Below are 26,311 nucleotides of genomic sequence, written 5' to 3'. Positions count from 1 at the left end.
TTTGTGGATACTATGTCCTTAATTAGAGTGTTGATTCCTGTGTTGTAGACATCATGTACACAATTAGAGTTGCTAACTCTTGTGTTGTCAAGAAGACAACTCATAAGAGTTCACATACTCCTAGGTGTCAAAATAATGAATTATAAAATAATGCATTAGCCTAAGTAAACTTAAGTAAAATATAATAAGTAAATACTTATTTACACCAAATCTTCCTCCTTTATGTTTTCCTTAAGACTTGTTTAACCATGTTCCTAGTTTCAAGACACATTTGTGTCACAAGATCCATACAAAAATATACCTTTTCCTTATTCTTCCATAAGAACCATAATAAATTAAGCCTACTAGAACCTCCAACATATATTCATCTCTCCTAGTTTCTCAATAAACAAAATGTAACTATTGGTTTGGATCCCTCAATTGTTATAGGTATACATGTTTCATCACATGCCTATCTTCCTTGTATCCCTCACTTAAGAATTTTTCCCACATACTTTCCTTTCTTCTAATGGAACTACGTAACCTATAATAATTTAGAATACTCATTTGGTACTTACGAAAAACCCCAAGGTTCAATTCGTAGCCCTAAATATGAGTGTACTAACTTCAATTTACTCACAAACTTAATTATGTCAACAAGGAATAATTTAAGTAGAAAGTGTCATGAATACTTAAATTTTATATAATCAAGATAACCCAATGTGTTAAAGGTTACAACAATATATTAAATTCTTCTCTTCAAACTCAAATTCCATATGATTTTATATTCGCAACTTGTTTTGCCAAAATTGTTAGGTAGTCACATGTCAATACCCACCTAGGGATTTCTTTCTCTCCTACGAATCAAATGTTCTCTAAAAAATTCCTTCATAATTTGACAATAAGTTTTATAATATAACACCCCTCCAAAGTTCATTAATATCCTATAGTAAAAATGTCAAATTTGGGTATTTTAATATCTAAACCCTTACAAAACCAAGGTTTAAGACCTCCAGACACAAAATCTTTTAGATCTCTACACTACCAATACCTTTAAACCTCAAATTAGAATCACATAAAAACTTAAAAAAATTTCTTAATGAACAAATAGGCATCAAGGAAATTTATCACAAAAAGATTGAGAGATGTGATCAATTGAACAACAAAAATTGTCAAAAAACTTCAATCTATTTTATTACTTAAACTTTGCAATATTGCTAGAACATCAAGTACTACAAGGATTTGATCCAATATGCCTTCAGACATTCTTCCACAATGGTCCCAACTAAATTGAAAATATTTTTTCCATTTGAAAATTATTTATTTTCTTTGGAAAAAAATTTGGCATGTCTATTGACAATTGTTGTAAATTTTATTGTCAACTGTGCAATTTTTAGAAAATTGACTACTACCTTTCACAACTTTGTCTATAAATAAAAATGGATATCATATAATATCTAAAGTATATACTCAACATATACTATATTTCTATTGAAAACATGACCTTTTTCTAATGAAGGCTTATAACTATGAAATGGGAGCAATGGCCTTACAATTTAGTCCTTATTGAATCAATGACATGTCTTATTTCATCCTATTAAAAGTTGTAATCACAATCTCAAAAAATTTCATCCTTAGAATGGTCTTCATGTAGTGCATGTGTAACCCTTATGAATCTTTATTCAATTATCTTTAGAAAACCTATCAAATTATTTTGAATTGGGCTCTTTTCACTTTCTAGTCCTCGAGCACTTAATGTTTCTATGAGTCTAATTTTTAACCAATGACTTAAATTCCTTAAAATGGAAAAAAAATAGATTTACTTCTAAGGAAATATATAAATATCCTTATACTATAATCATTTGAGAATAGATAATATACATAGATCTAGATATCAAAGGAATGATAACTAGATTAGGCACATTTAAATGAATATAATAAAAAATATTAGAAGACCTATGACAATTAGAATAAGAAGAAATATAGTTCTATTTTCAGTAAAAATGATGTCCAAAGGAGTTAAACTCTCGATTAAAATAATAAATATCTTAAAAATTGCTATTATTTTTTAAAGATCTAGGACCCTTCTCACCAATGTAAACAACTCTTTTGTGCCATGGCATTGTCTTCTCAACTAGGAGTTTCATCTCTAAAGTATTTGAAAACTTAGGTGCCCAAAAAAATGTCAAGCATATGTAGAAACAATAGTGTTCCTTTTTTTCCTGATCTGGTAGTGAGGGCAAACAATCTAATTCCCTTTTCTTGGATTTTAGAGAAGCACTAGTGTAACGAACCATGCATGAATTTAGCCTATACTAGGTATTTATTTGAACAACCTTAGCATCTACCATAGGGCCTCTTTTCATCTTACATCCACCACTGAAGAAATAAAATGTGTGCACCAAATCACCAAACTTTTTTACTAAAAGTAGGTTTAATGCCAAAGAAGGAATATGTAGTAGAAATCATCAATTCCCTTCACTCTACCATTAAGGAATCTAATAATGACTCTACCATGGCTAAAAAAATTCATGTGAGAGTTATTTCGTAGATACAAATTTCCACCATCAGACTCTTCAAACTTTGAAAGCCAATATATGTGAAATGTTATGTAGAAGGAAGTATCTAAATCTATTAACCACATGTATTTTGATGTAAGTGTTGGAAAATGTGTTGGCAAGGAAATGAAGAAGTAATCTACATAATCTTGAGAGAAATTTTCAAAGCTAAAATTAGAGAAAAAAATTTATGTTTCTTTTTATGCTCCTCCCAATACTCTTTTTAGAGATGACTAGGTTTTTTGTAGTTCAAATATTTTTCCTAGGACTTCTTACCAAGATATTAGATTTTTTAGGAGACTTGGATTCACCCTTCTTATTCTTCTTTTCTTTCTATATTATCTATCATGAGAAACTAGGGCATCCTTTTCCACCTTAAAATATTTTCATCCCATATTTTAAGATAATAGCACATAGCTACATCCTCTAATTTGAAAGAGTGTTTTGTGTTGTTAATTACTATAACAAGTTGATTCCATGAGTCTAACAAAGAACATAACATATAAGCATAGATTTATCTTGATTGTCAGTCTTATCACCAATAAAACTCAACTAAACAATTAGGATTTAGAATGCATTACAATGATCAAGAACATACCCTCCTTCCTTCATCCTTGGAGGATAACTTTATTTCTCATAAATGACATATTTACCAATGATTTTTGCAAATCAATATCACCAAGATTCATCTAAAGATCAAATATAGCCTACTATTCTAGACACTTCGGAGCACTGAATTGGCCAAATAGATTATTTTCAAACCTTGTGATTTTTTATCCATCTTATCCCAATAGTAATGTCTTTTAGCTTGCAGTTTTATTGAAGAAATTGCAACCCATAGATCTCTATCTATAAGCATTTCCTCCATTTTGAGTTTCTACAACTCAAAATTGCTTCCATTAAATTTATTCATATCTACTTTTCTAGATAATATTTTTGTATTTAACCAACAATAAGATTATGAGAAAAAGAATGCAAAAATCCTAGTGAAATAAGATCAATACAAACACCCTTCTACTCAATAATAATAAAAAAGTCTATCAAGGTTTCTTACCAATTAAAAGATAGTCAAGCCCAAAAAGTACTTCAAATGTTAAATATAACAAGACAGATGGTGCATAAAATCCATGCAAGCCCTCGACTATCACAAATTAAATACATAGATAATAAAAGTTAAAACAATAAGCTCACCACTCAAAAGTTAGACCCAATTATTTTGTGATAAAACCCCCCACTCTAAAGTCAAACCAAATTATATTATTAATAACAAAATAATTATAATAATATTTCAAGAGTCAATGCTCTCCATGATCACACAATTCTCTTCACTAACACATTTTATTAATAGAGTTTTCATACCTGACATAGAATTGTTTCTAAAATATCTACATTTAATGTATCTAAAATCTATTTTTTGAAATTTCATGTCAAAAATTCAACTTTCAAATTTTCACTCCAAGTAAAAGATTTGAGATCTTTTCAAAATATGTATAAATAATTAAACAATAAAGGCACATATGATCAAATTTAAATCTATGATGTCAAATACCCATCAGAACAAAAGTTTGAATTTTTGGATGACATGCAATAGAGTGAAGAAAAAGGAAATACTTGAAAATAAGCATAAAACAAGAATGAACGAACAAAGGATTCAAAGGAAAAAGTTTGGACCATTTAGTTACTATACTTTTGGCATATATTATAGGACTAGTTTGACATCCGCTTAGAAGGTCAATTCGTATGATAGAGTGGAATACATTACCATATCATTTAATCGTTTGAGTTGTTCTGCATTTGCCTTTTCCAATTCTTCTTTGGAATTTCCCTTTCTTGAATCGTTGCCCACCTGTTGCTCTGATCTTACCTGAAGAAACAACGCAGATCAGTGAATGTTGAGGGCTATAGAACGTAATTACTCCAAACTGTGATCATACATACCTGAGCTTCATGGAACAGCTCATTGGAATAAGGTTGGCCTTCATTTTCAGCTGTTATAATGTCTATTTGTTTTAGCAATTCACTTCTTTGTTTCTCCTTCTTTGTTTCCAATGTGGTTTTATTATCGAAGAGCACCATTCTCATATTACATCTACGAAGAACCTCCTGATTTCCAGATAAAAGTATGCCATTGAGTAGGTCAGATTTCAGTTATACTCATTAATTTAGATAATAGATTAAAAAATGGGATATGGTATAATGATTAAAAAAATGCAAATGTTGCAATTGTGAGTGAAAATAAAATTTTGTGAAGCTTAATCTTGTTAATCAAATGTAATACATATACTTAAAAATATTTAGCCATTGATAAATAATAATTTAGAATTCAGAATTAAAGTTAGATGTGAGAGAATTAGTGTATTTAGTTATAAGGAGGATGGAGGAAGATAACTATGGTGCAGGTCCTAAAATCTGTTAGTGCCAATACAGGAAGGTAGATAATAAGGATTCAACTTTATTTTCAAACTTTGAGCAGACTTATGCACTATTTTAGGATGAATTAAGGATTCTAGATTTCTTGAAATATATGCATGATTTGGCTCCATTAGTTACACACTTGTACTTTTTATTTGTCTGATTTTTCATTTCTTTTCGATTGGTAGAAGAAAGGTAGCATCTAAAAATACCTAGGACTCAAATCTATACTTAGGACTCAACAAGATTTGAAGTTTTTTAAAAATATATAAAAGTTATAATAATTCTAGAGGAGTTATTGTTTTAAAATTTAAAAGATAAAAAATATTGGAATCATTGTTTTAAAATTTGTAAGATAAAAAATATCGTATTTCATAAAAATTATGTAAAATATATTTGAGCTAGTTTCTAGACTTCATAAGATGGGTTGGATTTAGGTAAATGAATTTGAAAATATTTTAGCTGAGATATACAAATATGAGATGAATCCTACATTCATTAAATCAATTTAGAATTAGAGATATATATTATTAATGGTTCTCCAAATCTAGAGGATATAAAATAATCTGTTTTTTGTCAATTAGATTTGATTTTTAAATCTACATGCAATTTAAGTTTTGATTATTTATAATTGATTAATTAAATGGTAAATTATCATATACCATATTTTTATCGTGACACAAACATAACAAATTATATTTCTAGTCCAATTCCTCTTATAAATAAAATTAATTTGATACTACTAATTAATTTTTTTATTCTATACTATTTTTTTCTACCCTTACTAAATCTAGGACCATGCTTTTGCTAGAAAGTAAAGTCTATACAATTGAAACAAATCTCAATATCCTTATTAATTATGAAACATATAAACACAAGATGCGACAACCATAGAAAGATAACCATACACAATAATACAAGATCTTTTAACTAGGGAACCACTTGATCATAGTGAAAACCCTAATGGGGATGGTACCCACAAAATGATGTACTAATATAAAAGTTCCTTGTGAATGGATGGACCATGTTAAAGAATTAATGAAATACAATCAGTACATGTTAGTCCCTATTATGATACTTTGATTCCTTGTTCGGAGTAGATTAGAAAGATGAATGGACCTACTATCCAAATAGCTTCAGTACTCTCCTCACTAAATAATACAATTGATCATCAACATTCTCCAACAATAATTACTTCTAGATGCAGTTCCTTGTTAGCTCACTTTACCTTAATTGCACCAATCACTTCTCGAATCCAAAAGATATTCTCTATCAAATTCATTGGATCTCACATACAAGTTCGTATACTTGCATACGAATTTTTTTTCACAAAAACACACTCAACCACAAGGAAATATTATTTCCTTTATACCAAGTCCTAGAATATTTTATTGAGTCAACCTTGAGGCTTTGTCAATTTACAATTATAATAAAGGACTATCTTAAGATATTACAATTATGTCTTACATTACAATATTATATCATTTCATAGTTATACTCAAATTGTCAGCTCACAAACTTTATAACTTTATATTCGATGCTCATCTAGATGTGTGGATTTGCCCACAACATCTTCATCATGTCTTCCACAACTGCCCAAGTCCACTTAACTAGATTCTATCATTTTTAGGAGATACAATCCAAACAATAGAAATCACTTCCCAAAAAATTTCTTTGGATGTTGGTTCTACTAAATCCATCATAACTTTGTCCAATCTTCACATTTTCACATAGGGTTGTTAGGATTCATAATGGATAGAAATAACAGTTACATGCAAATATAACCAATATAAGAAAATAATAGATCACACAAAAGAGAACATAAGACACGAAGGTTTAATGTGGTTCACCCAATCCCTAGGCTATGTCCAACAACAACAAGTTTTTGATATTATTATTATCTAGTGATTACAATCCACAATCCCTTACTGCTCAATACCACTACTAGAAGCTACAATATCACCATACATTATAAGATCCCTAACCCCAAGTTATTTTATACAAGTGTTTTCTGCTTACAAATTATGGCTATATTTATTAAGTCATCCAATACAAAAATAGAAGCTGACACCATTTATGATAGTTGGTCATTTTTGGCTTCAAGGGCACTACCCCCAAAAATATCTGTGGCGGTATTTCCCCTTGACCCCACCCCATACTATAATATAGAGTGCACCTATGGCACTACCCCAAGACACCACAAGGGGTGTTTCCCCTAAACCCTCATCGAAATAATCTAGGGAGAAACTATGCCAAGTAAACCTCTAAGTCTAATTAGGCTCCACATCACAATAATCTCCCACTTGGGGAATTATCAAACTCCACAACACTAGCCTCCCACTCGGAGGCTGATCATAGAACCATTAAACCTATAGCTCCCCTTGGAATATTAAACCCCCGTGGATTATGTTGTTTTCTTATTATGTTCAATTGAGAAGACCAACAAAAGTTGAAGAGGATTTCAGCTTTTCTCTTGTCACTACCTTGGTAAACATATCTACTAGATTATCATTTGTAGTATCTTCAATAGATTTAATTGTCCATCATCCAAAATTGATCGAATGAAATGGTACCATTATTCTATGTGTTTTTTCTTTGAATGTATAGAAGAATTCTTGGGAAGATGAATGGAACTCTAGTTATCTATAAAAAAATAATTATCCCTCTATGGGTGTCACAACTCTTCCATGAAGAACTAAAGCCATATCATCTCCTTAGTTACCTCTATAGTAGAAACATAGTATTCCTTTGTAGTAGATAAATAATTCACCTTTTAAAACTAGTAAATCCAACTCGATATTTTCCTACCAATAGTAAATACATAACCTATAATAATTCATCTGGTATCAATATCTCCTACCAAATCTAAGTTAGTATAGCACAGTAAACTAGTAGTAAAGCCCCAAAAATGTAAACACTAATTGGATGTTCCTCTCAAATATTGGAGAATCCATTTAACTATATTTCAATGATCAAGCTTTGGATTACTCATATATCTAGAAACAACTTCTACTCTATGTCCAATATCTGGCCTAATACATACCATAGGATACATTAACCATCTTATAGTTGAAGCATAATGTACCTTGGATATCTTATCCTCCTCTTCTTGTATATTTTGACACATCTGCTTAGTCAATTTCAAATGACTAGGTAAAGGTGTGTTGGTAGCTTTGGCATTCTACACAGAGAAACATTGCAACACCTTCTCAATATAATCAACTTGAGATAATGTTAATTTTCTATTCTTCATATCTCTACAAATTTGTATACTAATCATTTGTTTTGCTTCCCCCAAACCCTTCATAGAAAATCAATATGCTAACTTTTGTTTTAGCCTCTTAATGTGATCCATGTTCGACCCATCTACAAGCATATCATTGACATATAAACATAAAATAATATAGTTGTCATCATCCAACCTCTTAAAATAAATGCAATGATAAAAATGAAACTAATTGTATCCATGCTCATGCATAAAACTATCAAATTTTAGATACCATTTACAAGGTGCTTACTTCAAGCCATATAAAATTTTTTGCAATCTGCACACTAAGTTCTCATTACCTTTGACCTCAAATTCCTGTGGTTATGACATATATATCTCTTCATCCAAATCACCATGAAGAAATGATGTTTTCACATCAAGCTACTCCAAATGAAAATATTTAGTAGCCGCAATGCTTAAAATAGTATGAATAGAATTCATTTTAAGAATAGGAGAAAATATTTCATCACAATTAGTGCCCTCTTTCTATGCAAATCCTTTAATAACTAACCTGGCTTTAAATATTTTCTTACCTCTATCCTCTTATTTCATCCTATAAACTCATTTACTATGTAAAGCTTTTTTACTTATAGGCAACTTGCAAAAATCCCATGTCTATCCATTTCATCTTTCATTGCATACTCCCATTGAATCTTTGTATCCACCTACATAGCTTCATCATAATATTCAGGTTCACCAACATTAGTAAGTAAAATAAAATACAAAGAAGAAGAAAAAAAATTCAGAGGTCTTCTTAGCCTTGTTTAATGTCTTAAATTTATTAAGGTGTGTAGTATGTGTTGTTGGTATTGTTGTAGATCCTAAGGAACTGCTAGAACATCATCTTTTGGAGTATCATCTAACACTACATAATTATTATTTTTCTTCTCATGCTATTGCAACACATCTTTGTGTGACATCCCTACTTCTTATAGTTTGAAAATTTTCAAAATCAAAAAGCCTTTAGCCAAATTCATCAATGCCACATCCAAAAAAAAAACATTTCTTTGACTTGGCTTCTATCTTAGTTCTATTTTCAAAATCAATATGTTAAAATCCTTCACAACCAAAGGTTTTGAGAAAACAATAACTTATCCTCTTACCAACCCATGCTTCCTATAGAATTCCATAGACCAAAGGAGTAGGGGGGCCTCTATTGATCTAATATACAGTAGTATTGATAGCCTTAGCCCACATATTTAAGGTTAGGCTAGCATGCAACGTCATGCTCCTTGCACACTCCATTATTTTCATGTTCATGTGTTCAGCCACTCCATTTTCTTATGGACTCCTTGGAATAGTTTTCTACCCATGACTACCATTAGTGGAGCAATAATCTTCAAATAGATGACTACAATACTCACCACCATTATCATATCTAAGGCATTTTAATCTATTACAGGTCTTATTTTCAACACAAAATTTCCATTTCTTTAAAGTTTGAAATACATCAAATTTCTATCTAAGGAAATAAACTCATACCTTTCTAGTTGCATCATCAGTAAATCTAACATAATAATGAGAGACACTAATGGAAGATACCTAAACTTGTCTCCATACATCTATATACAAAAGCTCTAATTTCTTATTTTTCTTTTCCTTTCCACTCTTTACAAAACTCTCTTTTATTCTCCATACACACAACTTTCACTGATATCCATATTGACACATTTCAAATTTTTTGAATCCTATTTTGAATGAAATAATTCTATAACTTTCTCACTCATGTGCCCAAGTTTGTAGTGCCATAACATTGTTTTAAAATCTACAACAACTATTTTTCTCCCTAATCAATTGTAGCAACTATTCTTGAACATTTATTTTGCTCTAAAACAATCAAAGTAGAAGGAATAATATGACCTCTACAAAGATATAAGGTTCCTACTTTCCTACCTTTTTCTACTACATGAGAACCTTTGAAACCTTCCAATTTTAGACTTTAAAAGTAACTATGCAACCCTCCTCACCAAGTTGCCCTACTAAAATTAAATTCCTACTCAACCTTGGAACATGTCTTACCTCATGTAGAAGCCAATGATTCTCATTATGTAACTTAATCTTAACTTTTTCTTTTTCCAAAAATTGAGTAGGGTTCATTATCCCCCCCAAAAAAAAGCCCAAATTCCCCTTTGACAAAATCTATATCATAACCTCTATGGGGTGTAGCATAAAATGAAACCCTAGAATGTAAAACTCAAGAATCATCAACACTTTCTAAAGAAATAAGAAAACCATCATCTTTGGATTTGTTACTTACCACATTTGCCTCCTTATTCCATTCTGGTTTATCTCCTTTATTTTTCTTTCAATTCGAACAATATTTCTACTTAGGCTCTAATTTCCTATAGTACCAGCAATCTCTTGGTCCTCTGGATTGAGACCTCATTCCCTTTGACTTTCCTCTTGATTTCCCATAACTTCTAGAATTGCTTCCTCTCTCAGTTGTTCTACCTCTTCTTTGTGCATTCAAAACATTTCCTAATGTAGATCCACCTAAGGTTTTCCTATGATTTTCCTCACTTAGATTAACACCAATCACACCATCAAATTTTAGGGTATTAGATCTAGTAATAGAATTGCTCATAGCCATTACCAAGTCATTCCATCTTTTAGGATAAGAACACAAAATCAAGAGAGACCTAATTTCTCCATAAAAATTGACATTCATAGAAGATAATTAACTAGTAACTATATTATAATCATTTAAATAATCTAAAATAGATCCACCTTCTACCATCTTCATATTAAATAGACACTTCATCAGAAATACCGTGTTTGAAGTGAAGGGCTTTTCATACAGTTTTGCGAGGGTTTTCATAAATTATTACATTATCTTCACTTTTTTAATGTTAAATCTCACTAATGGTATCAAGCATAATCGAATACTTCCAAGTTCCTTTCTATCTACAATCTTGAGCAGTCCTTATCTAGATCGTAGTTCCTTGTTTCTTGGTTTTTCTTTCAATGGATTCCATGAATCCTTCTGATAAAGATAGTCCTCAATTTTTCGTTTTCCATAACTAAAATATTTGTCCATTAAACTTCTCAACCTTAAGCTTAATCTCATATTCCATCACTCCCACTCAACCATGAGACTCCCACTCAATCATGTTACCTTCCTATAGAGGATAGCTAAGAAAAATAAACTAACAATAGTTTAGCTATAAAAAAATTATGATCATTTCTCTCTAATACCACTTGTTAAGACTTACCAAGGATAGAAATAATAATTATGTGCAAATATAACTAATATTAGAAAACAATAGATCACAGAGAAGAGAACACAAAAAAAAAAAAGATTTAATGTGGTTCACTCAATCCTTGGGCTAGGTCCACCAACAACAAGTCTAATATTATGATTATCTAGTGATTATAATCCATAATCTCTTATAGCTTAAGACCACTACAACAAGCTACAATATCACCATACATTATAAGATACCCAACTCAAAGTGATTTGATACAATCTTTTTCTGCTTAGAAAAATAAGGGCTATAATAAGTCATCCAATATAAAAATAATAGTCAACACCATTTACAATATAGGGTCATTTTTGGCTTTGAGAGTGCTGCCCAAAAAAACCCCTATGAGGGCATTTCCCTTTGACCCCACCATTAACTACAATAGGGAGTACACCTAGAACCATGCAAAATCAATTATATATTTTGCATTTCTTGAAGACCTTGCAAGGGGTGCTACCCCCAAACTCCCACAAAAATAATCTAGGGGGAAACCATGCAAAATAAACCCCTAAGTTTGATTAGGCTCCTCATCACATATAGGGATGTGTGCACCAAGATGTTGTGCAAAAAGGGTGGTATAAGTGGACACATTTTTGTTAAATCAGATAAACTTTATCTTGGAAGATCCATTTGAGGATCATGCACTTAAAAATGAGAAAATGTGTTAAGAGAAAAAATTATGATAGTTTGAATCTAGTTTCTAAAATATTAAGGTTTTTAAATAATCGATATGATTAGAGGATCAAATCCCATGTGCACAAAAAAATGGTCTTATATTTTGGTGAAAAACATACCATAGTTATTTTTTTCTATTAAGATAGTTTAATAAATATTTACATAACGAGTTCATAGTTTCCAAAAATAATTTTTAAAAAATAGACTTTTCACACCCCCTTGAATATATACAATTACAAAATTAGGGAGGTGACGATATCAATTCTTTTTAACTATCTATACTTAGACTAACAATCCATTTTGAACTACTAATTACATTACAAGTGTTACCAATTTTATAATATAATAATTCACTATTGAAATTAACCCCATCCATCCTTGAGGTTGGACACCTCCACATGGGCCACTTGGTCAGCTTCACTCTATCTATTCTCTTGATTGGGCACTATATTCCAACCATCATGCTGCACTAGTCCCTATTCTTCATGATTATGGACTGAACCTCCACCAAATTTTTGATCAGCTCACCAACTAGATTAAACAACACCAACCTGATCATGCTCTTGATTATATATATTTTCCAACCTCTCTGAGGAAGTTTAGTTTCAAGGACATCTTGCAACTACCATTCACTAATATATTTGTTCAATTCATCCATCTATGTAGGAGCCAAGAAGGATTGGAATCCTAAAACATAGTTTGCAGATTCAACTTGATCTTTCTTTATCATTAAGCACCCTTCATAGACTAGCTTCATAAAGTCTAATCTTGTGATTTGAAGAACCAATGATACCTATGACATAATATTAAAATGGGTGAGTTTAAAATTAAACTCAATAAGCTTCCTCCTCTCGGCTTGAAAGATTTCTTTATTTCTATCCTTCCATAGAGTCCATAACACCTCAATAGTCTAAAAAAATCAAAAACTATTGAATTTAGAATTAAATCTATCCACATATATAGCAAGGATCTCTAACTAGGAAAAACTATTAATATAGTTCTACAGACATGGAAACCCCAAAAGAATAGACCATATCTTACGTGCATATAAACATTCAAAAAATAGATGCTCAAAAGACTCATGAACATTACAACTATTACAACACATAGGACTTTTTAAATAAGAGCAACCACTTGAAATAATGTTCTTTTGGCTCTTCTTTAATTTTCCACATGTATTCAAAGAAAATAGACCAATAAGAAAAAGGGTTAACTTTCCCCCAACACTGAGACACCTTGGCTATGAGAGAGGAGTCAATTTTCATATAGAGATAAACACTTTTGGTAGTACTTTCTAACAACAGATTACCATCAATCCATTTAATCTTGTTTAAGAATCCATTAGCATCTAGCAATTCTTTTGGATTACAACTAAGCATTGCTTTCTTAATAAGGATATATGTCTTTTTTTTGCGAGTCAAGAATGTCAAATCTACATTTGATATCCTACTACTCCCTTAGATACCCACCATCCATAATGTCTTGTATCAAAGAGATCCCCTTTAAGTTCCAAGCGTTGGACGAACAACTTTGTGTTAAAACCAAAGGTTTACCATTATAGGAAAGCCCCCACCAAATAGATCTATCTTTCACTAGATAATGTGGTGGACCTCTTGCTGCTCCCCTCATCAAAATACACTACCTCACTTGAATCCAAGCCTTACAAAAAACCTAAAAAACCTTGGATCCAAATATCTTCATATTAAAATCACCAAATACAATGTCCATAAGTGGAACATCTTTCCATAGTTTCCCTTTCCTAATGACAGACCTAAGAATGTTATTCCTAATAAGAATCTTCCATTGCTCATTCCCCCATAAGGCTTTTACCATCCACTTAGATGCAAGAGAATACCCCTAAGTTTTAATGTCTTTTAATCCCAATCCACCCTAATTCTTCTCTTGGCAACACCAAGCCCATTTGACACAATGCCTTTTCCTTTTCCTCTTTCCATCTGACCATAAAAAATCTCTAAGAATCCTATCAATCATATTTACTTGAGAACTTAAAAACAACCAAGCCGAAGCATAATATAAGTGATGAGCTGCTAGAACCTTTTCCACCACCTAGAATCTACCTGCTATAGAAAGTGAATGTGTTTTCCATTTAACATGTCAATATGATCTCACTCAACACACAAAGGAACTCAATAGCACTCATTAAGTGGGACAACATTTGTAAACCTAAGGTTTTAGGAGGTTTAGGAATTAAAAATTTAAGTTGGAAGAATGAAGATCTTGGGGCTCAACTTGTTTGGCACCTATTTGTAAAAAGAGAACAAAAATGGGCCAAAATTTTGTATAGAAAATACCTTAATCCAGTAGACCCTTATTCAATTTCTAGAATGTAGTCCCTTCCCAGAGGTTCTGAGAGCCAGAATTTTATAATTAAAAGTAGAGAACACATAAATACCTTACTTGGGATGTTGGTAAGGGAGATGAGTCTCTATTCTAGGAAGATTTTTGGGATGGGCACCCCCCAGTACACATTATGGGTATCCCAGGAAATCTTAAAGAACAATTAGTAACAGCCTAAGGAAGCAAGGTCTATGACTATAAATCTAAAATAAACACTGATGGAAGTACAAGATGGACATGGAAACTAGTGGGAAATCTAAATATAGATCGAACCATGAAAAGAGTAATTGAAAATATTAATAGAAATAGGGAAATCAAGCAATTTGAGAGTAAAGATAAACTCTATGGGTTGCATTAGTTGATGGAAAGTATAGTGTCAAAAATGGCTATAGAGTTATTACTCACTCTCATGACTAGGGAGAGGTAAACATTCCTTTTAATCTTTTCTAGGATGCATCTTGCTTACCTAAGGTAGGCTTCTTTTTATGGCTAGCATTCCAAAACAAGATCCTTATAACTAATAGATTATATAAGATGGGTGTTGAAGGCTCATCAAGATGTGTGCTTTGTAGGCAAGAAGGTGAGGACACCAACCATATCATCCATAAATGCCCATATTCGCATCTATGCTAGGATTGGCTTAGCCAGATGTTAGGCTACATAGTCCCCATGCCATCATCCCTAATTAAGCTTCTCAAGGGATGGTTGACAAGTATTTATGAAGGTGTATATAGAAAAATGTAGAACATTAGTCCATTTATTCTTATGTGGGAAATATGGAATGAAAGGAATAGAAGAATTTTTTGTAATCAAGATATGCTGACAGATGTAATCCTCAATAAAATCAAACCATGCATAGTTGAGACCTTAAATTCTCACCTTAGAAAATATCCACAAGAGGAGGGCTCAATCTCAAGATGGGATGGGTTAATGAAGAAGAACTACAAGAAACTAATAAATCCCCCACTCACATATAATAAGAAAAACAAAGAAGCAAGGGAAAATTGTAGATGGACCCCCCCCCCCCCCCCCCCCCCACCATCGGGGTGGACCAAGTTAAATTTTGATGGTGCCTCAAGTCGTAATCCAAGTAATAGAGGCATTAGGTGCATCATTAGTAACAATTTGGGAAAATTGATAGTGGAAAGAGCTAAATCTATAAACCATACTACTAAAAGCCTTGTGAAACCAGAAGTTCTGCAAGAAGAACTACAAATTTGTCTAGATTTAGGCATATCAAAGGTCATTATTGAAGGTGACTCTCAGATCATCCTTAATGCCATTAGGAAATTCTCTACACCAAACTGGGTCCTTAATTCAAAATTGGAAGAAGTCCTCAGAATCCTAGATTGTTTCATAGACACTCAAATTCTATATGTCTATCGGGAAGGAAATAAGAAGGCGAACTAGCTAGCTAACAAGGGCTTTAATGGTGAAATTTTTTTAATGACCAATAATTTAGAACCTCGTTAGGTATTTAGGATTCAAGTATAGTCCCCACACTTATCCTAAAAGAAATTAACATAATTCTACCTCTTTTAAAATTGAATTTACTCTTAAACTACCTAGGTAGATCTAATCTAGTTTTTAATTTTGGCTTACCTTATCTAGTTTTATTCCCCAGCCCAGGCATATGTTTGTGTCATAAGTATAATCATGGTGTTTTTAGGTTTAGTAATCATTGGGGGAATAGAGTATTAGTGATCCGGCCCTCATATAGCTAATCTAATACCTCCTTTTGATTCCCTATTTAGTAGGATTCCCATTTTTATTCTTTCCAAATTTCTGGTATCATTTTTTATCTTTCCACTTAAAGTGGTCCTAGTTAAGATTTATGATCAATAATTTCAAGTTAGCATTTTTGGCAATCATCTTTCAGCTCACCTTGCTCCTACTCTGGTTTTCCACCATTAAGTTACAATAGGCATCCTTTGTGCCTTAGTCCAAGCTGGCATCATTTATGGATGAAATCACTGCTTCTAGGTTTTTCTAGGTCCTTCTTCGACAGTATTTTCCTATTTATACCTTTTTTGTCTTTTCTTCCATCATTGTCAATCTGAATGATTTTAAACTTTAAGATGGATTCAAATATCAGTCTTTTTCACACCACGAAGGTGTCAACAATGGCATTTTAAGGAAACGTGAAGCCAGTGAGATGGATTAGAGTTTGTAAACCTATTGATGATATGACTAGTTTAGCAGTTATTTAGGCCATTGGAGAAGGCTCTTTCAACTATGATTATTCCTAGTGGACAACCAGTCATATTATTTGGACATTTATAGGTTGTTTGGCCAAAGCTAGAGTGGAGCAGTAGGCTATGAATAGGCTCAATTGCAAGACTTTTGACCTAGTTTGGCAAGTGGGGCTAGAAGAAGCCATCAATTGAATTAATGAGAAGTTTAGGATTCCCCTTCCAGAAAGGTACATGGAACACCCTCTTGGCAGTGCCAACTTGGCTGTAATAATTTAGCATCTTTACCTAGTCATTCATGAGAACGTGGCTTTCTATAAGGAATAGACAAAAAAGGAGGGTAGCATCTAGTTCCTCCTCTAGTGGAGAGGGATTGATGAAGATGATAGTAAAGACAAGCTTAAACACTACCAAATATATTCATCCAAGGGTGATACTAGACAACCTAGAGGCCTTGAATTTCTACATCCCTAACATGGAGAAATCCATCAGGGAGAAGAATGCATTTGAATTCTCACCTAATTTCCATCTTGATAAGCCTAATGAAATTGTAGAGATCATTATGGTTTTCTAGAAGTAGGTGGCCAAGCTAGGAGGGCTCTCTTGTGTTGTATTGATGATTAGTTCTCAGTTTGGCTCCCTGCAACATTGTTTGGGGGTGTCCCTTGTTTTAGTTACCCTATTTTTCTTTTGATAGAGTTCACTTTCTAAGTCTTTTGTTTAGGTTTAGGTCTGGTAGACTGTATTCTTTTCTTTATACATTTTGGTGGGTCTCTATCTAGGTTCTTATCCTATCTATTCTGATTTTGTATCATGCTAATTATATAACAAATGGAAGGATAGTAGATATAGGATATACAATTTACATCTTGGTCCCTTTTCTGTAATGGTGGTCAATTTATAGGGTAGTCTATCAATCATGCATATTAACAATATGTAAATTTACTCTCTTAATATATATGAATGTTTCTACTTCATTTGTGTGCTTTGTTTAAACCAACTATTTGCTCTTTATGAACATTGATGCTTGTGATGTTTTTAAATTTCCCTTTTGTGTTGCTCAATTTTTTTACTTTTAATAGTTATAGAGGTAATGATCTTAGTTTTTCAAATAACTAGAAATAAAGAAAATGGAGCAATTGTGTAGTTCCTATCTCTTCGTGGTTAATGTTTTGTTGAACTTTTTGCATAAAAGATTATAGAAAAATGTTGAATAAGAACTAAAGTAGAAACAAACATTTTAAGATTGGCTTTTCCAAATGGTCTAGTTTTGCTAGACTAATCAAGCTTGGGAAGTGCCTCACTTTTGTCAAAAATTAGGACTATGATTACAACAGTGATATAAGATATTTTAGATTAGAATCATACTATTAAAGATAATAAAATTAAATAGTTTTAAATAGGTAATTAAGTTTTTCTATAATATAACCCAAAAACAAATCAAGAAAAAATAGTTTATTAATAAGACATTATTTAAATGGCATTATTGGTAAGACTGAATCCCCCCTTCGTATATGTTAGAATTATTGCCTAATCACTTTGTGGTATTTAGAATGTTATATTAAAACCTAGTTTTTAGTAGGATTCTAATTTATTTTGATGGTATTTAAATTTATTAAACAATGTTAGGAATAAGATAAATTTTTAATCAAATTTCAAAATTATTAGCATTTTTTAGACTATTCTTGGTTAGCAAAGCATGCTAACATCTAATCAGAAAAGCTATTTTCAATTACTCTTAGTTAATAATACTAATTATTTCTTCTTAGTATTCTAATCTTCAGCAGAATAGTAAGGCATGCAACTTTCAAATAAAATAGTAAAGAAGGGATGACCACTAAGAGTCCAAAACTCTAGTTAGAGTGATTCTCTTGGAATGGGATTAGATTCGATTGGTCTAGGTTCCACTAGAACCATCAAATGAAGATTAGGACTCTTGTCCACTACATTGTAATAATTTTTTTTTTTTGAAATTGGGGCATGCTCCTTTCATAATGTAATAATAAAGGACTACGATATCAGGCAAGAATGGAGGTTTTCTTCTTCGTTCTTTCCTACTAGTGCCCATTTGAACGAAGATATTCATGATGTATCTTTATTTGTTTAAAAATATAATCAAAGGCCTTAGTCATTTACAGATAAAAAAATTTATGAGTGCAAATAATAAAATTTATTGTCATATAAAAATACAATATGGTAGAGTCTCCAGAAAAGGGCTCTTATAACACACAACCAATTGACCCAATAGTATTAAAGATTTATTAAAAAAATTGTATCAGATCAAAAATTAAAGAATAAATATAAAACTTTTGAAATATTGAATCTATGAAAAAAATATTAATTGTGATTGGTGCAAAAATATATAATTATTGTACTAATTGTACAAACTGATTGCAATAGTATATTGCCTATGATAAATACAATAAAGGTGAATCTCCTTAACCTTTGAGTTAATGATAATTTCACAATCTACTACAAAAATTAGATTCTTATTTATTATTAATTATAAAAGATAGATTTGTAAAAGACCCTAAAATCTTATATAAAATAGATTTTAAAATATCAACCATACAAATAATTTAATTATAATATTAAAAAAACCTTTAAAATAATTCATAGAACAAGAAAATATATATCAAATTAAGATAAAGATACTTTGAAATTAAATCCCATACAAATCCAATAATAACTAATTGACCAACTTTGGTCTCCTAGTTTTTATTAAAACCTTGTGTCTATCTCCCGTGAAAGAGTCCAAACTTACCTAAGAAAAAGAGGTATTTAAAAAAAAAAAATCAACTATAGTAAAAATTTGGAAATTACTGGAATAGTACCATTTTCCCTGGTCCATTAGTGGCTACTTCTTGACAACTTTCCTTACAAAAGATCTCTCTAGTTTGGAAGCATATCTCTTTAATAAAATTTATGTGACTATAACAATTGCACCTTAGTGACCTTAGTCTAGTATGTTGAATAAATGCAAAAAGAGGGGTAAAAATTTATTAAGACAGAAAGGAATACAACAAGGATAGGCAGCATGGAGAGAAGAAGACTTGGAGGGAGCACTACCCAAGCGGGCCCAAAACTCAGGCAAAGAGGAAGCATGCCGAAAGAGCAACCCCAAGCGCTCCACCAAAGGTTCCATATCGGAGTAGAATAGGAGAAATGGAAGAACAGATGGGAGATAGACTCCTCTCCATTACCACACAAAACACAATAAGAGGGGCCCTGAAATCCACGTTTACAAAGATTATCCCAGGTAAGACAATGGTTGTGAGCCACTAGCCACATGAAAAAATTGCACTTGGACCAAGAAACTTTATTCCAAACTTGCTTCCACCAAGGGACCTCAGCATCCCCAAATAATTGTCTAGTTATCTCCTGATACCCAGCAGAGACATGATATTTACGAGACAAGGTACCGCCCCAAGCCAAAACATCTGGACCAAGCAAGGAAGAACACTCTCTAGAGGCCAAAAATTGAGAAAGCTCCTGACGATACATGTCTGTACCTCCAGGAGGCCAATCAGAGGAATGCTTCCATCTATAACCAACAACATGTCCCAATTGATAAGGAGTCTTCTAATGAGCCACTTTATCCCATCCAGCGGCAAGAAAAGAGTCACAAAGAGGCTGAAGATGAGGGTATATGGATAAAATGGAAGGGAATCCATCCCAAGCATCAGACCAAAAAAAACCCTGAAAACCTCCTTTACATATCCAGAACAGACGTCTCTTCACCAACATCGCACCTGTCTTCAAAGTATGACAAACCATTGAGCCACGACCTTCAAGAGGAAGTGCAGAAACAGAGCAAGGATCGGCACCATGAAAATATTTATGAGTGATAATACGAGCCCAAAGTTGATGTTGTCCAGAGCACCATCACCAATAAAGTTTAGCAGCCAAAGCTTGACTACTCAATAGAGCAGATTGAAGACCAAGACCACCCTCCTTTTTAGGCCTACAAATAGTTTCCCAATTAACCAAGCTCCATTTAGTACTACGAAAATTACCACTCCAAAGGAATTGTTGAGAAAGAGCATCAAACTCCTTGAGAAAGTAAATAGGTGTAGCATGAACCATGCTTCTATAAGTAGGAAGAGCTTGGATAACAACTTGAAGAAGAGTAACCCAGGCAGCAGTAGAAAGCCGTCTTAAATGTTAAAGTCAATCCATAACATTTTTATCTACTAAGTAACCCCTTTTTAAGTAAATGAGGTAGTTTTGAATTGAAAATTTATGGGTTTTATAATTAATAATTATTTGCATGCTTTTAAACTTACATTATGCTTAACATTATAAAATTTATAAAAGGAAAGATTAACTAACTAGGATAGTCGATTACATGAATTTAACTGATTTAATATAAATAGATATGGAAGCATAAGTAGATGTGGAAAGGGAGAAAGATAGATAAAAATAAATAGAGAAATGTAAAGAAATGTATAGAAAGAGAAGAGGAGATATGTCAAATGATAGAGGAATAAGAGAGAAGGTAAGAGAAAAGAAGAGATATGTGGAGAGGGAGAGAGAAAGGAGGAACTTTTTGGGTGGGTATATATATCTTTCTTGTGATTTGTCTTATTTATTTTTCCTCTCTCCCATTCCTCTCTATTTACTCTTCTCTCATTTTTTTTTATAGATCTTCTCTTTATCCACCTCTCACTTCTATCTTTATCTCTCTCTATTCTTTTTTTCTTCTTTACATGTTTATCTACTATAAACAACTAGTATAGATATCTTAAACAAAACTATCTAAAAAATGCCGATAATATCCACTATAAAATAATTATAATATAATTTACTACATCTAATATTATTTAATTTTCCTCTCTCCCATTCATCTCTATTTACTTTTCTCTCATTTTTTTTTTATAGATCTTCTCTTTATCCACCTCTCACTTCTATCTTTCTCTCTCTATTCTTTTTTTCTTCTTTACATGTTTATCTACTATAAACAACTAGTATAGATATCTTAAATAAATCTATCTAAAAAATGTCGATAATATCCACTATAAAATAATTATAATATAATTTACTACATCTAATATTATTTATATTTCTTTTATATTTATTTATTTAATTGTTTACTAACTTGATCCTTTTATTTTAATTTCTTAGAAAAAAAGATTATTTATATCTCTAAATATGCTAATTTAAATGAATATTTAATGTGGTATTTATTAAATTATTTTTAAAAGTATATTCTATTTATAATAAGATTGTCAAATTTAAGCTGGAAGAATAAAAGTTAACATTAACACGCTCCCCCATTCTGCCATTATCGAATGCCTATTGGCATTAATAACATAAATGAAAGGTCAACTCAATTTTAAAATTTGCAATTTTCTTATTAAATTAAGTGTGAAAATAATAAAATTAATTAATAAATTTGACTCTAAAAATTAAAATTATGTTTTAAACAAAATAATAAAGTTAAAAAAAGTTACAATTTTTGAAGCTGAATTTTCAACCTAGTCACAAATAGAACAAATTTTTGAAATAAAAGTAATAAAATCTTTTGTTAATTATTTACTATATAAGAAAAGAGATTTTAGTTATAACATTGTAATTGATATAGTAATTTTTTTAAAAACTTGCATACACAATTTATAACTTTTCTAAGTGTACTTTTTAATTTAATTATCTACATTTATTTAATAGATGTTTTGTTCTGTTAAAAAAATAATAAAGCGAATCAATATGTTGAATGGGGGGTCTGAGAAATTGTACTTTTCTTGTCAGACATTATTTGTTTCTATCGGCTAATGGTTTTAAATTAGAATATTATGGGTAATGTGACAAGACCATAGAATTGGGCTTCTTCACATCAGTATGAAGTAAGGATCATTAAACTTCAGTTTTCAAATGCAAAAGCAGTAGCAGCAAAAGTCATTTTACAATTTATGCAGTGCACCTATCATCCTCTAATCTTCTAAATGGTCGTGTTTGAAGTGTAAAGGCAAAGGAGGAGTTTCAGAGGGGAGCCATAGTGGGGAAAACGCTATACAGAAGCACAGAAGGAAGAAGCCAAATAAAGAAAGTTATCTATAATTGAGTAGCAGAAATGCAAAAGTAACAAAACCCATGGAACAAAGGACATTGAATTCTAACCTCAAGCTTTGGTGGGCTGTTCTTCAAGTGGTCTTGTAACGTCAAACCCTCCTTCAACGCATCGCCACCAGTAAAGACAACCACCATGTAGTTGAGGATTTTTGGTCCAAACAGCATCTGCAAGCTATCTAAAACATCTGCCTCTTCCTCTGTAAATCGGTTTTTAACGGAGAGAACGTAGAGAATCCCGTGCACTCCATCCTTTGCAAGCTCAATACACTTGACAATTTCTCTCTAAAGAAATTCCTTTGAGACATTCGTATCAAACAGACCTGCAGAGAAAAGTATTTGACATATGTTTATGTTCTATTATCTCAAGTGAGCTATATAAGGAAAGAGTGTGAACTGACTAATGCAGATATCAATAATCCACCTTTTCTTGCAGCTTTTCTATACAATCCTAGATATCCATCTGTAAATTTGACCATTTATTTTCTGAAATCCAGTCATCAGGGAAACAATTGTTGCAACCTATTAATTTGAGCTTGCTATGGCGGAGTCTTGAAGCCTTCAGTTGGGATACTTCTATGAAGATGGCTTCTTAAAATTTCTCATATGACACAGAATTCAGCCAACCTTTTTACTCTAGGGTTGCGTAGGACCGAATCTAATATGTAGAAAAAATGTGTGGTCTGCACTTTTTCAAAATAAATTATGTAGTGTCTTGAAGAGTCATTTTTCAGGTTCAAGTTAGCTTGTTTTCCATTATTTTTATTATTTAGATTCAATGTTTGTTAAACTTTGTTAGCTTTAGATTTATTTTTTCTACCTTTTCAATTAAAAGTTTTATTATTATTATTATTATTCAGTTTTAGATTAATATAGCATAGATTAATTTTGATTTAAATTTTTTTATAATTATTTATTATTATTATTAGAGCTAAACAGATATTAAATTAAAGATCTCAAAAAGTTAGGCTGTTCATTTCATATAAGGAATGACAGTTATATGAATAGAGAAATGTAAGGACAAGAAAAGAAAGAAAGGGAGGTAAGATGAATACTAGAAAGAGAAAAGAGAAATAGACAAGGGAAAAGATAGAATAAAACGTGGGAAACACAAATTTTAGAATATATATTGACATTAGATAGTGTGAATTACTAAATATTGTTTAGATTAATTGAATATTTGTATCAATTTTTAAAAAATTAATTTTATATTTTAATTTCTAAATTTGTGAAGGCATATTAAATTAACTACAAATTTATCTAATATAATTTTTCACATTTTTTAAATTTATCAAATCAAACTTACTATTTGACTAAACTACTATAGACATCTTAAATAGATCTATCTCAAAAAGTTTATAATTTTAAAAAATATTTTAAGTAGTGTTTATTAAATTATTTTTAAAAATATATTATGTTTCTAATTAAAAAAAAAATCCTCAAAATGCCTATCAACATTAATTAATCATTGTTTTGGAAAATATTATAAGTAAGCAAGAATTGTTTTTAAAATGTATATAAGATCTTAAAAGCATTGTCCAATGAAAATAGAATTACTTTTTAAATTTATAAAATTGAAAAAAAAAATGTAGATTTTATTATAATTAAAAAAATCCACAAATAGTATACATGCTTATATAGAATCATTGAATATAAGAGTTAATAGTTAATGTACAATATTTTAGGAGTGAATATTGTGAAGAGTTGTACCATTTCATTTTATAAGAAGTGCATTTCTAGAAAAATATGGAGCAAAAAAAATCCCCAAATGAGGGATATTGCCAACAATCCAAGCATATTTCTTTAGGAGGCCAACAATTAATGCAAAATCAAGGACCAACAATAATATTAATAGACTATTGGCTATACTTGTAACCATCTTGACCCCTTAATTTCTTATAGGGTAAACAAAATGCCTCAAGGATCATTCAACACACACCTCTGGCTAGGAAGGAACTTGTGATTCTCATCTTAAGAAGATTCCAGGAAATTGCAATCTAGCTAAGGAAAATCTAATCCAGCTAATTCAAAGCATTCTAAAGAAAACCTTAAAATAAATTTAGAATGGCTTGAAATCTCTGAAATTAAGAATTATCCTCACCCTAGAGAAGGATATCATGATAAATAGTAACACATACAATGGTCTCTAGGATTATTGCAAAAAGTCATGTGGTTTATGCTATTTGGGGTGGACATTGTATTTTGGTTTTATTTTTTTTCAAGCAGTTGCAAGACTCCTTCAAAGATTATGGGAACTGTAAGGGGTAATTGATTCACATAAGGCGAAGGGCTACTTTTGGGTATAAGAAATGGTTCTTAGGGAGTTGTCCGAAGAATAGTTGATTTCTATTGTGAACTTAGCCTCATCCCAATAGCTAATATGGGAGAATAAGAGTGATCCAACCATTCAAAGATGGGCATTCTATAGTGATTTCTTTTTTCACAAGGTGAAGTGTCATGGTGGAGAAATTCAAGGAGGCACACAATAGCATTCAATAAGCAAGGAGTTTAGGAGGAGTACAAAGTAGAGTGAGGAGAGAAGTGTACTATTAGTAAAAGTAGTGAATAGTGCAGAGTGACTTGGAGTCCTCGTTCAGAGAGGGGGCCTAGGTCTTATCTGTGTAAGTCAATCAGTTCAATCTAAGTCGAGGTCTCCTTGATGATTTCAAAAGACATAGGGTTTTAGGGGTAAGGAATCTATGTGAAGAACTACAACCAGGGAGATGAGGTGAATTGGGTGTGAGTGGGTGTTTAAAGACTGGATACATGTCTAGGGGTGGGTACTTGTACAGAGTGCTTAGGAAGTACTCAAGTAGTGATAAAAAAGCATAATTGAGATTGACATAGATTAGGCTAGGGGCCATTTGTTGAAATCAATAAAACTACTTGTTTGCCCCAAAATATTGTGTTCACATTTGTGTTTAATCATTCCTCTATGCAAGATATATATTGTGTTTGTACTCACTAGGTTGTGTAGGTGTTGAGATTATATTTTTGGAGATAAGCATAGTCCCGGATCATCCCAACTTGGGGGAGATTGTCAGTGTTGTGTAGGATAAAAACTTAACCCCATGATAGTTGGTATTAGAGCATAAGGCTTGATACTCTAAGATTGAAATAGTCAATACAATGTAAAGATGATAAAAGGGACTTCATCTAAGAGGTCACCTAAAGAGATGATGGAAAGGAAAAGTTAGAGGGCCAATATCAACACATGACCCAAGAACACACTGAGTTTAGATGATAAAATCAATGAATTTGAGAGTTGAATGGAGTCAATAGAGGACATAGCCACAATAGAGGATAGTTGTGTTGGAGGAAAATGTCAAAGATCTATTGGATGAATCTCAAAGGATGACTACAGAGTTTTAGTCATTTATGTAGGGGAACAATTTGTTCTCCAATGATCATTTTATTTTAGGAGAAGCTCATAAGAAGTTGAGAGATGATCATCTAAAATTGTCAATAAAATACCAGACCTTAGTGGGGGAGCATAATATTGTGATTTCAAATTGTTAGACTATGGCAGTAGAGGTCCAGAGGTTGACCAAGGAGGTTGAT

General features: G+C 31.6%; 1 pseudogene across 1 annotated transcript in view; it reads right to left on the bottom strand.

The window, feature by feature from the left end:
• Nucleotides 1-26,311, bottom strand: part of LOC149568695 (immune-associated nucleotide-binding protein 9-like) — a 138,870-nt pseudogene that overhangs the window by 64,492 nt on the left and 48,067 nt on the right. Inside the window, exons 3-5 of the transcript XR_016361697.1 lie at nucleotides 22,802-23,073; nucleotides 4,476-4,640; nucleotides 4,300-4,401 (exon numbers count right to left, since the gene is read on the bottom strand). The product of XR_016361697.1 is annotated as an immune-associated nucleotide-binding protein 9-like (transcript). The remainder of the gene's footprint in view (nucleotides 1-4,299; nucleotides 4,402-4,475; nucleotides 4,641-22,801; nucleotides 23,074-26,311) is intronic.

Source organism: Cupressus sempervirens, chromosome 3, assembly GCF_028749045.1.
Source record: "Cupressus sempervirens isolate cs-2001-9-10 chromosome 3, ASM2874904v1, whole genome shotgun sequence".
In the NCBI taxonomy this organism is placed as follows: domain Eukaryota; kingdom Viridiplantae; phylum Streptophyta; class Pinopsida; order Cupressales; family Cupressaceae; genus Cupressus; species Cupressus sempervirens.
The sequence above is the reverse complement of the archived record's forward strand: the minus strand, read 5'-3'. Positions and strand labels throughout refer to the sequence as shown.